The following is a 12,811-nucleotide window of genomic DNA, read 5'->3' as shown; positions in this document are numbered from 1 at the left end:
TGACATGCAGTAGGTTGCAGAGTGAACCCTGAACACGTATGTCCACGTCCTAATCTTCAATACCCATGAATGTGACTGTATTTGAAACAAGGTCATAGTAGATGTGGTTAAAGGTCCCAACACAAAACCATCCTGGATTTAAGGTGGGCCCTCAATCCAATGGCTGGTGTTCGCATAAGGGAAAGGAGAGGGGAATCTGAGACATAGACAGACACACAAGCAAGAAAGTGATGTGAAGTAGTAGGCAGAAACTGGAGTGATGTAGCCACAAACCAAAGAACACTTGGAGCCACCTGGAGCTGGAAGAGAGGAAGGATCCTGCCCTAGAGCCTTCGGGAGGAGCATGGCCCCAGGACACCTCAATTCCAACTTTTGGGTTCCAGAACTGGGAGGGCCTAAAGTTCTCTCAGTTCCATGGTAATCTGTTGTGGCAGCCCTACAAAATGAATGCACTATATTTTTGAAGAGAAAAAGAAAAAAAACATGGAATGAAAATATTCTTTAACATACAGAATCACCTGAACATGCCTCCTTGCCTATTTTCTCTCTCTCTGGAGCACTAGGAGAAAATATTTTTTAAAATAACCCTAAAAGCATACTCTAGGTATACAACTCAACAGACAAGTAGGTTATGTAACATTCTAAGAAAATGTAAGCATTTAAACTCATTTGAAAAGACCCTGATGTTGGGAAAGATTGAAGGCGGGAGGAGAAGGGGATGACGGAGGATGAGATGGCTGGATGGCATCACTGACTCAATGGACATGAGTTTGAGTAAACTCTGGGAGTTGGTGATGGACAGGGAGGCCTGGCGTGCTGCATTCCATGGGGTCACAAAGAGTCAGACATGACTGAGCAACTGAACTGAACTGAACTGAAGCATTTAAAACTACCATTTTAATGAAGAACAACAGAAATGACTGTGTGGGTTTTTCTGCTTTTATAGTTTCCCTCTTTAAGGAAGAATAAATGATTGACTTAAAAAAATAAAACATGTTGAACTCATTCATGAATTAAAAAAAGAAAACCATAGAATAGCTTTCGTCCCAGAAACCACAAGGGCTGCCTTCCGAGTGCTGCCGGGCATGGATGTGGTGTGGGTGCTCTGGGCCTTCCACTTCGATGCTGCTGCACTCGAGTGGTGGCAGCTCTCTGCTCCATCCTCCCCAGACACCCAACCTCCCCCACGGTCCCTCCCTGACCTGTGCCGAAAGCCTGTCCCCACTTCCCTGCGTCTCACCCTACTCACCTCTTCTCTTGCCAATCTCCCCTCTACACTTACACTTTCTGTTCTGCTCCAGCATCTTCTCAAAAAGCCCCCATGTCCTCCCCCTGGTCCTGTGAACCACAATGGACTTCTTAATTTCTCACTAGCTCAGTCTTCCTGGTGCCATGACACCTGGACATCACTATCAGTGGTCGTCTCCAGGGATGTGCAAATCCAGCTGTACTGTGGCCTGGCCATTCTATCTAACCTTTCTGCAACAAGGATGAGCTTTTCTTCGACCAATATCAGCCCGTGAACTACCCTTGTCTCTCTCCCGACTCTGACCCTTCTCTGGCCTTCCTTCACAGGTCCTATTTCTTTTCCTGTAGTTCACTTATTCCACATATATTCACAGGGCACCTGTTATGTGTGCCAGGCATGGCAACAAATGGAAGAAGAGTCCCTCCCCCATGGATCTGGCATCCTTTGGGAGAGGCAAGAGGTAGGGGAGACATAAAAGCCTGTCTGGAGTCCTAAGCACTAAAGACCATGAGCAGGGAATGAAATGGAAAAGGGCTGCTGTAAAGCCAGTGTCCAGGGGGAGCCTCTGATGAGGAGGCAACATCTGTGGATGTGTTACCCTGGCTGCTGTCAGGAGAGAAGATGGGGCAGGGGCACAGACGGAAGCAGGGAGGTCAGTTTAGAAGATCGAGGTGTCTGCAGGTGAATCACTGTAACACACATGGGGACGTAAGCCTTGGGCCTGGATGAGCTTGGGGGAAATGAATGAAGATGGACAGAGAAGATGCCTGAAGTTTGTGCCTTGGGGGCCCCATTAGTCACCTCACCTTCTCAGTACCCTGTCTTCTTGGACCTGAGCCCCTCCCAGTCACCTTCTTTCACAGCCCCTTTCTCTGCCTCCTTTGCTGGCCTCCCTCATCGCCTGACCTCTAAGTGATGGCGTTCCCAGGGCTCATCCTGCTTCTCTTCTCTTCCTCACCTTCACCCCCTCCCCTGGGGCTCCCATCTCATGCCATGACTTTCATCAGCCTAGGGGCAGACAACGGTTGACAGTGTAACTTGTTGTCAAAATTGGTTCACTTCTGAGACTGATAATGACACTGGGGAATGAAGACATTGGATTGTCTTGGGCACCTGAGAAAGTACAGCTGCTTGGCTGCCTATACTAATGCCTCTTGGTTTTACACTGCCGATCCAGAGCTCCCTGTCTTCAAAATCTGGCTACCTGAGCCTCTGAGATCCTCCCCTCAGACATGTATGTGACATTTTACACTTAACGTGACCGAACAGTGACTGTGAAATTGCCTCCGGAACCATTCCCCTCACTCTCTCCAGCATCTCAATGAATGACAGCCCCAGTCTCGCAGCAGCCTGGACCTAAAGCCTGCTTTGAGATGCCAGCAAAGTCTGTCTCCTCGACCTTCAAAATATATGTGTAACCTAACCACTGCTGCCCTTCAGTCCTGCACCAGAAAGACCCAAGCTTGGGTAGACCCAAGCTCTACCTGAGATTTCTGCAACAGCCTTCTCAGCTGCAGGCCTGCCTTCTTCGAATCTTCCCCTTTAAATCTACTTTCAAGTAAGGCAGCTGGAGCAATCCACCCCCCGAAAGCTAAGTAAGGTCTAAAAGTCTGGTGGACTTCTATTATTAAGCTTGCTTTTCCCTCCGCATCACCTTGATAAGCAACATTTATTGTAAATTTCAGAAACTTACAATCCAGAAGTACCTAACTGTACATGGCAAGGGGCACACAGAGGCCAGCAGATATGCACATCAATCTACTAAAACCAGGCCAAGATCCTGGGTGGACTAACAGATGTCCTAGTCTACAGGGGCTGCCATAACAAAGGACTACGGGCTCAGTGACTTAGACAGTGCACATGTCACAGGTCTGAGGGCTGGGAGGTCCAAGATCAGGGTGCCAGTCTGATGGCGTTCTGGTGAAGGCTCTCTTCTTGGTTTGCAGATGGCCACCTTCCTACTGCTTCCTCCCAGGGTGCCGGAGGGAGAGAGCTCTGGCATATTTCCTCTTTCACAGAGACACCTGTTCCATCAGACCAGGACTTCAACTTATGACCTCATCTAACCTAATCACTTCTTCAAAGACTCTGTCTCCAAATACAGTCACATGTTGTGGGGGAGGGGGGAAGTTAAGGCTTCAACATATATGTTTCTCAAAGAGATGATTCACTCCGTTGCAACAGGTTAAAATGTCCACTTCCATGTTTCTCTCTTACTCTGTTACAATTACCAAATGCTTTCAGTTGTGCCCCTGGGATCTCATTTTGTTCAGTTGCTCAGTCATGTCCAACTCTTTGCAACTCCACGGGCTGCAGTACACCAGGGTTCCCTGTCCTTCACTACCTCCCAGAGCTTGCTCAAACTCATGACCATTGAGTTGGTGATGCCATCCAACCATCTCGTCCTCTGCCATCCCCTTCTCCTCCTGCCCTCAATCTTTCCCAGCATCTGGGTCTTTTTCAATGAGTCGAGCTCTTTCTCCCTCCAGCTTTTCTGTCAAGATTTCACTGGGCCCCAGCCCTGAAGATTCTATTAACTAGCCCAGTCTCCTCCTCTTGCACAACCCCAACCCCCTCCAACTGTGTGTCTCCAACTCCCAGGACACAACAATGAGCCAACAGGGGAGGGATGTGGATGGCAGTTGCTGGAGAAAGGCTTACTCCTGACCCAGGTGGGAGCAGGTACAGCAGCTTGGTATTGCCCCAAAAGTAGTGGCTAAGAAGTTACAAGAATATCAAGATTTATCCTCCTTGAAATAATACATGGTTCCCTCATGTGAAATCCTCAAGATAAATTAGAATGAACATGTAGATTGTTGGCTGCAAAAAAAAAAAACAAAAAAAACACTATCAAACATTTTATCTTTTGAGTCTTTTGGTAGCAGCTCTTTGTTCCTTGGGACAAATGTTTTCTTTACCTTTCAGAAATAATTACACAAGCCCAGTGAATTTCCCAGGAGATAAGTTCAGTGAGGGAAGGAAAGGTCATGTGTGTTTATACTGCTGACTAAAAGAGACTCAGGGAAGTCATGTTTTAGCAGAAGTTCATGAAACCCACCAGCTTTGGTAAACTGTTCCTTTGACTGACATTATTACCCTACAAAAGGTGTTTTGTGTGTGTGTTTGTTAGTTGCTCAGTGGTGTTCTACTCTTCGTAACCTATGGACCATAGCTGCCAGGCTCCTCTGTCCAGGGAGTTCTCCCAGCAAGAACACTGGAGTGGGTTGCCATGCCCTCCCTCCAGGAGATCTTCTCGACTCAAGGATCAAACTCAGATTTCCTGCATTTCAGGCAGATTCTTTACCATCTTAGTCACCAGGGAAGCCCCACACAACATGTTAGTGTTATTGAAGTCAGACAATCATAGGAAACACCATTTCATGAAGCAACAGAAAACGAACAGCCAACGGCAAAAGCTTGAAGGACAGTACAAATAAAGTCAACCTTTGGAGACTGAATCTGCTTTCCCATTATGTGTATTGGTTTGCAAGGGCTGCTGTAACAAAATGAAACAGACTGGGTGGCTTAAACAATATGCATTTGTTTTCTCACAGTTCTAAAGGCTGGAAGTCCAGCCAAGACCAAGATGTCAGCAGATGTGGTTTCTTCTTCTTTTTTTAATGAAGTAACATTCATTTATAACATTATATAAGTTTACATGTACACTACAATTTGACTTCTTGATATACTGCAGCATGCTTGTCACCAAAAAATATGGGATGCTTCATGAATTTGCATGGAGCCTTTGCCCAAGGACCATGCTCATCTCTGTATCCTTCCAATTTGATTACATAAGTTGCTAAAGTGAGCACAGGGTTGGTTTCTCCTAAGGCCGTCTCCTTGGCTTGCAGATGGATGTCTTCTTTCTATGTCCTTACACAGTCTCATTTCTGTGCCTGCATGCCCCTGGATTCTCAGGTTCAAAATCTCAAGGACCTGCCAGATTAGAGCCCACCCTAATGACCTCATTTAAACATAATCATTTTCCAGAAACTTTATGTCCAAATACAGTCCCATTCCAAGGTATCAGGGGTAAGTCTTCAAAACATGAATTTGGTTGGACCCAATTCAGCCCATAATGTAGTACCTAACAAACTCAGTAGCTTGAAACAACAGTCATTTATTCTGTGCACAAATCTAATCTGGGCAGAGCTCAGCAGGGATGGCTCATCTCTGCTCCAGGCTGGGTCATGTGAGGAGACTTAGGTGGGGTTGGAGAATCCTCCCTCCAGATGATTCAATACCACGGCTGGCAGGCTGATGGATGTGGATGTTACCTGGGCACTCAGTGTGGGGCAGGGGTGATGGGTTAGGATCTCTGTCCCATTAGCATCAACAGAAAACATTCTTGGACCCCAAGAGGTAGCAGCTCGAACCTCCTGCCTGACATTCCTGACCTGCCAGCAGGGTGACTGGTATGAAGCAGATGTTAAACAAACACTGGATTTTTGTTTTTAATAGATTTTATTACTTAGAGTAGTTTTATAAACTAACTCATTAGTAAAACTGACTAGAAGATACAGAGATTTCTTCAATGTACCCTGCCCCTTTACCTGCACAGCATCCCTGGTTATCAACACCCCCACCAGAGTAGTACCTTTGCTGCAAATGTTGAGTCAGTGCAGACATGCATCATAATCACCCAAAGTCCATAGTTTGCCTGGGTTCACTCTCAATGATGTAGAAGCTATGGGTTTGGACAAACATATAGGGAGTGACACATACCTACCATTATGGTATCAAACCACGTAGTTTCACAGCCCTAAAAATACTTGTTTTTAAATAACCAAAGAAGGTATATCCTAAGAGGGTTGGCCATTAATATACTACTCACCCTTCTAGAAAGAAATGTCTAATTTGCGGGATGTTATGGGCCAGAGAATCATGTGCCCTTTCAAAAAGCATTCTTTTAAAAGCATCTTTTATTTTATTTATTTTTTTAAATTTTATTTTATTTTTAAACTTTACATAATTGTATTAGTTTTGCCAAATATCAAAATGAATCCGCCACAGGTATACATGTGCTCCCCATCCCGAACCCTCCTCCCTCCTGCCTCCCCATTCCATCCCTCTGGGTCATCCCAGTGCACCAGCCCCAAGCATCTTTTAAAAAGTGGGTTCTAAGAAGCTCCAAGCCCTCACTGAGATGACCACTGTGGTCTTGGTTTACAGAGGACGATGAGTGACCATCTGAAACCAGCACACCAAGCACCCACTTTCATGGTATGACTGCTGTGCCTTCCAAGGTGCTAGGAGTGAACATTGATTTAGGTCACCCAGGTGGGTGTGGCTTAATCTCTTTCTTTGAATCAGTTAATTGTGATTAAAAAAAATAGACTTTCATGATTCAAATTTTTTTTTCATGATTTAAATTTAAGTCTTGCATTTAATACTTATGGAACAATGAACTATAAGTAAATATTATATTGGTAAATTATTACTTTTTATTTTTATTTGTTGCTATATACATTTAACTACAACTTTAACTAACCACTGTGACTATGCCCACTACTGTGCCATCCACATGATAATATACTCTTGCCAGAGAACGCTCATGTTCAAACCTGTTGCAATCTAGCATTTCTTTTCCTCAAATCTTTTGAAGATGAAAGAGAGATAAATGAAGGCTCTAGAGCCAAGGTAACATGCTCCCCTGATCTAATCTTAACTGCTAGTCTTCAAATCCTCAAAAAATGCCATTACCTTTACAACTGCTCTTCTTTTACCTCAGCCTCTTAGTAATTTCCCACCTGTTGACCTCCTCGCTCCACTCCTTGGCTATAAATACCTTCTATCTCTTGGATTCAGAACTGAGCTCAAGTCTAGGCTTGGGTCTCCTTTCTACCATTGCAATAACTCCTGCATAAAATCTGTTTCTATTACTTTAACTGCTGTCAGCTCTGGTTCTGTTTGGCAAGCCTCAGTCTAAAAGTTTTCCTGAACAAGGACAAAGGAAGATCAAAGCTCATGGGTACATCTGATGTCTGACTCTTAGTACAATCTCGCCTATGCTTATGAACCCGCCCTCCTCCCCATGTACATCCTCCTTACGCCCATCCACTGAGTCAGGACTGCCTCTTATTTGGTGAGCAGCTGTGCAGTTACAGACTTCACGTATCTCTATCCTCTGAACTTCACAACATTCCTTTCAAAAAGGAATCACTATTCTTGCCAGTACTTCCTTCTGTATTTAATGCATACTGCAGAAGGAAAAAAAAAAACAAAACAAATTAAGGTGGGACTAAAAACAAAGACTGAGGTATAAAGTGGCCATTGGTATAGATGGATTAAACCAGAAGATACTATTTTTAGAATTAACGTGTAATGATTAGAACTGGAAAGTCACATAATATGTACTAAGTTTTCTAGCCCTTGATTCTATTACCAAATAAAAACTATATTTTAGGTTCTAATCCTCCTCCAGTATGTTTTTTCTCCTCTGTAATGTTTTTTTATATGTATCATTATTACTTAATTTTTGGATGACTTTCACAGTCCATCCCTGAGTTTTAGGAAATATTAGACACTTGAGAACTTTAAGAAGTACTGAAAGGTGGATGCATCAGAGCATTAGCGAAGAATACAGCTTACATCCTTTGTGCAATGTAAGCTCACAACCACTTTGGGTTTCAAAGTAGACATACTAGTCTGACAGCTAGGGTGCATTCAATGGAAGAGCCTGTGACATAAAAAAACAGGTTTTTGTAAGTCTAAACAAAAACTTGGCCTCGAAAATCAAACACAAGTCTGTTTTAGAGAAGTTTCCAAGAGCCACAGGACTGGGAGGAGTTCAAACTGACATCATGCCAGGAGGAGATCTGAACTCTCTCTGGACTGAGAGAAGGGTTCTGGAAAAGACTGGGGGAGAAAACCAAGAGGACATGGATGCCCCTGTGAGGTGCTAGACCATATTTTTTGCCCTTTAAGTTTAGGTACCCAAAGAGAGAAGGATTTTCCCCTCTATATTCCAGGGGCCCAAGGGGAAAAAGTGGAAGCAGTGACAGTATTTTCTTGGGCTCCAAAATCACTGCAAATGGTGACTGTAGTCATGTAACTAAAAAGTGCTTGCTCCTTGGAAGGAAAACCATGAGAAACCTAGACAGCATACTAAAAGCAGAGATATCACTTTGCTGACAAAGGTGCATATATTCAAAGCTATGGTTTTTCCAGTAGTCATGTACAGATGTGAGAGCTGGACCATAAAGAAGGCTGAGCACCAAAGAACTGATGCTTTTGAACTGTGGTATTGGAGAAGACTCTTAAGAGTCCCTTGGACTGTGAGGAGGTCAAACCAATCAATCCTAAAGGAAATCAACCCTGAATATTCATTGGAAGGACTGGTGATGAAGCTGAAGCCCCAGTAATTTGGTCACCTGATGAGAAGAGCTGACTCATTGGAGAAGACCCTGATCCTGGGAAAGACTGAAGGCAAAGAAGACGGGGGGAACAGAGGATGAGATGGTTGGGTGGCATCACTGATTCAACGCACATGAGTTTGAGCAAGCTCTGGAAGACAGTGAAGGATAGGGAAGCCTGCTGCAGTCCATGGCATCACAAAGAGTTGGACACGACTTAGTGACTGAACAACAACAACGGCATATCTATTTAGTATGATGTTGTTATGGTTAATTTTATGTGCCAATACGTACTCAGATATTTGGTCAAGCATTACCCCAGATATTTCTGTGAAGTTATTTTTTAGATGAACAGACTTTGAGCAAAGCAGGCTGCTCTCCATAATGCAGATGGGCCTCGTCGAATCAGCTGAAGGTCTGAAAAGAAGAGGACTGACTTTCCGGGAAGGAGAGGAAATTCTGCCAGCAGACCCTCTTCAGACTTAAACTGCAACTCTTCCCTGGGTCTCCAGCCTGATGACCTACCCTGCAAATTCTGGACTAGCCCACAGGTCACAATTAAATTAGTCAATTCCTGAAATAAATCTCTGTCTTTTATCTGCACATCCTGTTGGCTCTTTCGTTGGAAAAGCTTGATTCATAGGGATGCTGATGAATAACTGTCACAAATGCACAAAGCAGTTTATGGACACACATGTGTGAATGACATGCCTAGGGCTGTGCAAAGCGATGGTCTTTGTTTCTCAGTGTAATAATGATTGGACCATATACAACCTTCATGGCAATACAGAGGATGGTTTAAAATTCCCAGTAACATGCAAGAAATGCTGAGGGATGGACTTAGAAAATTCTGAGGGCTGCATTTCAAGTGAGTTTCATTTTTCAGGAAAGTGAATATGCCTCATTTTCCAGCATGAGAAGAAGATGACTTGATTTTCCTCAATTATAATTTAAATCACTGGACCAGTTCTAAAAACCATACTGAAGTGTTACATCAGAATATAAACTTCACGTCAATCAGTTGATTCAATCAATGCAAATTACCCATTTTCCTGGGCTGTTGTTTTTTTATTTTGCAACAGAAAAAATAATTTATCTCCCAATATGTATTATATTTTACAATGTGTTTTTTCATTATGAATTAGAGAAAAATATGCTGTGCTGGTTTCTGGATCATGTCAGACATCATTCAGGTATGAACTTAAATAATTCAGTGCATTCTCAGTTATTTTACTCTAGGCAGATTCATGGCTGCAGGTTATTTCTCTTTTTACATGAAACATTATGTCAATATTTTAAGGCGATGTGGCATAAAAACCACCTGCTGTATATTTAAAGCCCTATGAGATCAGAACCACAAAAGAAACACAAATGCTAAGTGACACTGATATATTAAAAATCATCTACAGTCATGTTCTTGTTTTTGTATAGAAACAGCTCATAAAATGTTTTCCAGTATGCCTTCAAGAAATTTCTTTAAAGATGATTTGGGAAAAACAATTGCTAATTAATTTTAACACCATGTCAATTATGCTAATAAAATTCTAATTAAAATCCTTGTGACGTAAATCAGTCTTTCTTTGTGTGTTGTATATGTGTACGTCTGTTAATTATTACACAGGCTGTCAGATACTTACTAGCTTTATCATGAATCTATACAGTGGGCTTGCCTGTATACGGATCTTTTGACTTATGCAGTTCTGCCTGCCATAAGCATTGGGCAAATTAATGGTGAAAGCCTAATATTTATGGTGCCAGGGAGGTCAGCTAATTGATGCTCATTAGGGAAATGAAACAAGCAGGAGAAATTAGCTTTTTTGAAAGACTAGAAACAGAGGATAGGGCAATTTGGACATTATCATATTTCAGGTTGATTATATGTGATTGTGCAATGAAAAATATATAAACCTAGAGCAACTTCTATTCTGTAAGATATTAGGGTTCCTTGGAGGGTATTTGTGCTGCCCGGTGGCTCAATAGGAAAAGAATTTGCCTGCAATTCAGGAGATTCGGGTTCGATCCCTTGGTGGGGAAGATCCCCTGGATAAGAAAATGGCAATCCACTTCATTACTCTTGCCTAGAGAAAGAATCTCATGGACAGAGGAGGCTGGCAGGCTACAGTCCATGGGGTTGCAAGAGTTGGACATGACTTAGTGACTCCACAATCACCAACATGGGGGTGAGGTGGAGTGTGTTCAGGAGTTTGTAACTTGAGATGCTGCTAAATGTGGAAACACCAGCAAAGCAAGTATGTCCATTTCAACCCCTCCTACTTGCCTGGCCCTGTGCTTGGTTGTGGGGACACCACAAAACCAGACACAGACAGACCCAGGGACAGAAGCAATAAGCTGAAAAGTGGAATACAGACTCTGTTGGGGTATAACGAGCACCTCATTCTGGCTGAGAATCAAGGAGGGCTTCCTGGAGGAGACTGCATTTGAGCACAGTTTTAAATGTCATGGTGGCTGACAAAGAGGGGGCAGGGAGGCATTTCACATAAGGAGCAGCATTTCCTAAAGGCTCCTAAGTGAGAGAGAGCAATTTTACTGGGGGAACTGATATCTACCATCTGTTGAAAATCCCCCTCTTCGATTGGCAAGTGAATTGGGAAAGCAGCATGGCTCTTGGGTGGTAGAAAAGTAACACCTGGTGTCAGGCTTCCTAGCTGCCAACCCTCACGGTGTAGGAAGAGAATAGATGGGGAAAGGACCTGGAACCTCCACAAAGTAAACGCTTTTTTCGATGATAGGGTAGCCAAGCGAATGGTGAAAGTGCTTATATTTATATCCACAACAGCAATCAGCTCAAGACACTATCTTGTCATGAGTCTCAGGAGACACAGAAGCTAATTAAGATAACGAAACTCCCCAGCTTCTCCACTGCACATGCGCAACTGGTCAACCCACCGATGTCTACAAAAGTGAATTCTGGGAAAACCACACACAACACATATTGGCTCATAAATCTGAAAAGCCTATAATTAGGATCTTGCCACTTCTAAATTCCACTGATGTTGGAAGAAAATGTTCAAAACCTAATGAGAGCAGAGGCAGACACAAAGGCCCTAAATCTCCTCTACGTTTATGGAAACACTTGGGATTGAATCCTCATTTCAAAAGCAGACACGCTGGATGGACATGTGCTCTGGAAAAGATCATCTGCACGCAGGTCTCTTCTCCATGAGGAATCCGAGTTCTTGGTGATTTATCCTTCCCGTCGGCAGCATCCGTAATTCCCAGGCTACCTTTACTACTGGATTCCTGAAGTGATGAGAAATTGGGGATGTAATCTTTGTGTTCAGCCTTCTTCCAAGAGACATAAATAATTCAAGTGAGACAGAGAGGAAGTTTCTTCTGTGTAGAAAACAAATAATTTTCACCTGTAAATACAGTTTTATAATACTAAAAAATGTGGACACTCAAGGGAGTATCAGATAAATTGGTCCAACTGAAGAACAAGCCAGAAAGTCTGCAAACTAAAATCCGTGGATTCTGGAAGGAGCAGGCTGTTAGGATTCAGGATGCTGCATTTCATCCCTGCTTTTGTTATTTCATAGACCTTGTTGCTGTTGTTCAGTCACTAAGTCACATCTGACTCTTTGAGACCCCATGGATTGCAGCATGTTAGGCTTCCCTGTCCTTTACCATCTCCTGGAGTTTGCCCAAGTTCATGTCCATTGAGTTGGTGATGTCATCCAACATTCTCATCCGCTGTCATCCCCTTCTCCTCCTGCCTTCCATCTTTGCCGGCATCAGGGTCTTTTCCAATGAGTGGCTCTTCACATAAGGTGGCCAAAGTATTGGAGCTTCTGCTTCAGCATCAGTCCTTCCAATGAATATTCAGGACTGATTTCCTCTAGGATTGACTGGTTTGATCTCCTTGCAGTCCAAGGGACTCTCAAGAGTCTTCTCCAGGACCACAGTTCAAAAGCATCAATTCTTTAGTGCTCAGCTTTCTTTATGGTCCAACTCTCACATCCATACATGACCACTGGAAAAACCATAGCTTTGACTAGACGGACCCTTGTCGGCAAAGTGATGAGAAGCTCCCAAGTCCAAGGCTGTGTGACAGACACGAGAGACACATGGGGCAGACCAGATTCTCAATCCCTCATGTCCCAAGTCTAATTTCAGCCACCACTGCAGGGGACATCTCCCTGTAGCTCAGATGATACAGGAGTAGCTGTCATGGTCTTGTACTTTCTGC

General features: G+C 43.5%; 1 protein-coding gene and 1 non-coding gene across 2 annotated transcripts in view; both read right to left on the bottom strand.

The window, feature by feature from the left end:
* The window catches only part of CTNND2 (catenin delta 2), a 1,122,555-nt gene that overhangs the window by 349,660 nt on the left and 760,084 nt on the right, over positions 1-12,811 (bottom strand). The window lies entirely within an intron of this gene.
* On the bottom strand, positions 4,958-5,061 carry LOC129633508 (U6 spliceosomal RNA). The gene has a single exon (XR_008705087.1). It is a non-coding gene; the product is annotated as a U6 spliceosomal RNA (small nuclear RNA).

The sequence above is a fragment of the Bubalus kerabau genome, chromosome 18 (genome assembly GCF_029407905.1).
Source record: "Bubalus kerabau isolate K-KA32 ecotype Philippines breed swamp buffalo chromosome 18, PCC_UOA_SB_1v2, whole genome shotgun sequence".
Classification (NCBI taxonomy): Eukaryota; Metazoa; Chordata; class Mammalia; order Artiodactyla; family Bovidae; genus Bubalus; species Bubalus kerabau.
Note: the sequence above shows the minus strand (reverse complement) of the source record. Positions and strands in the feature narration are given on the sequence as shown.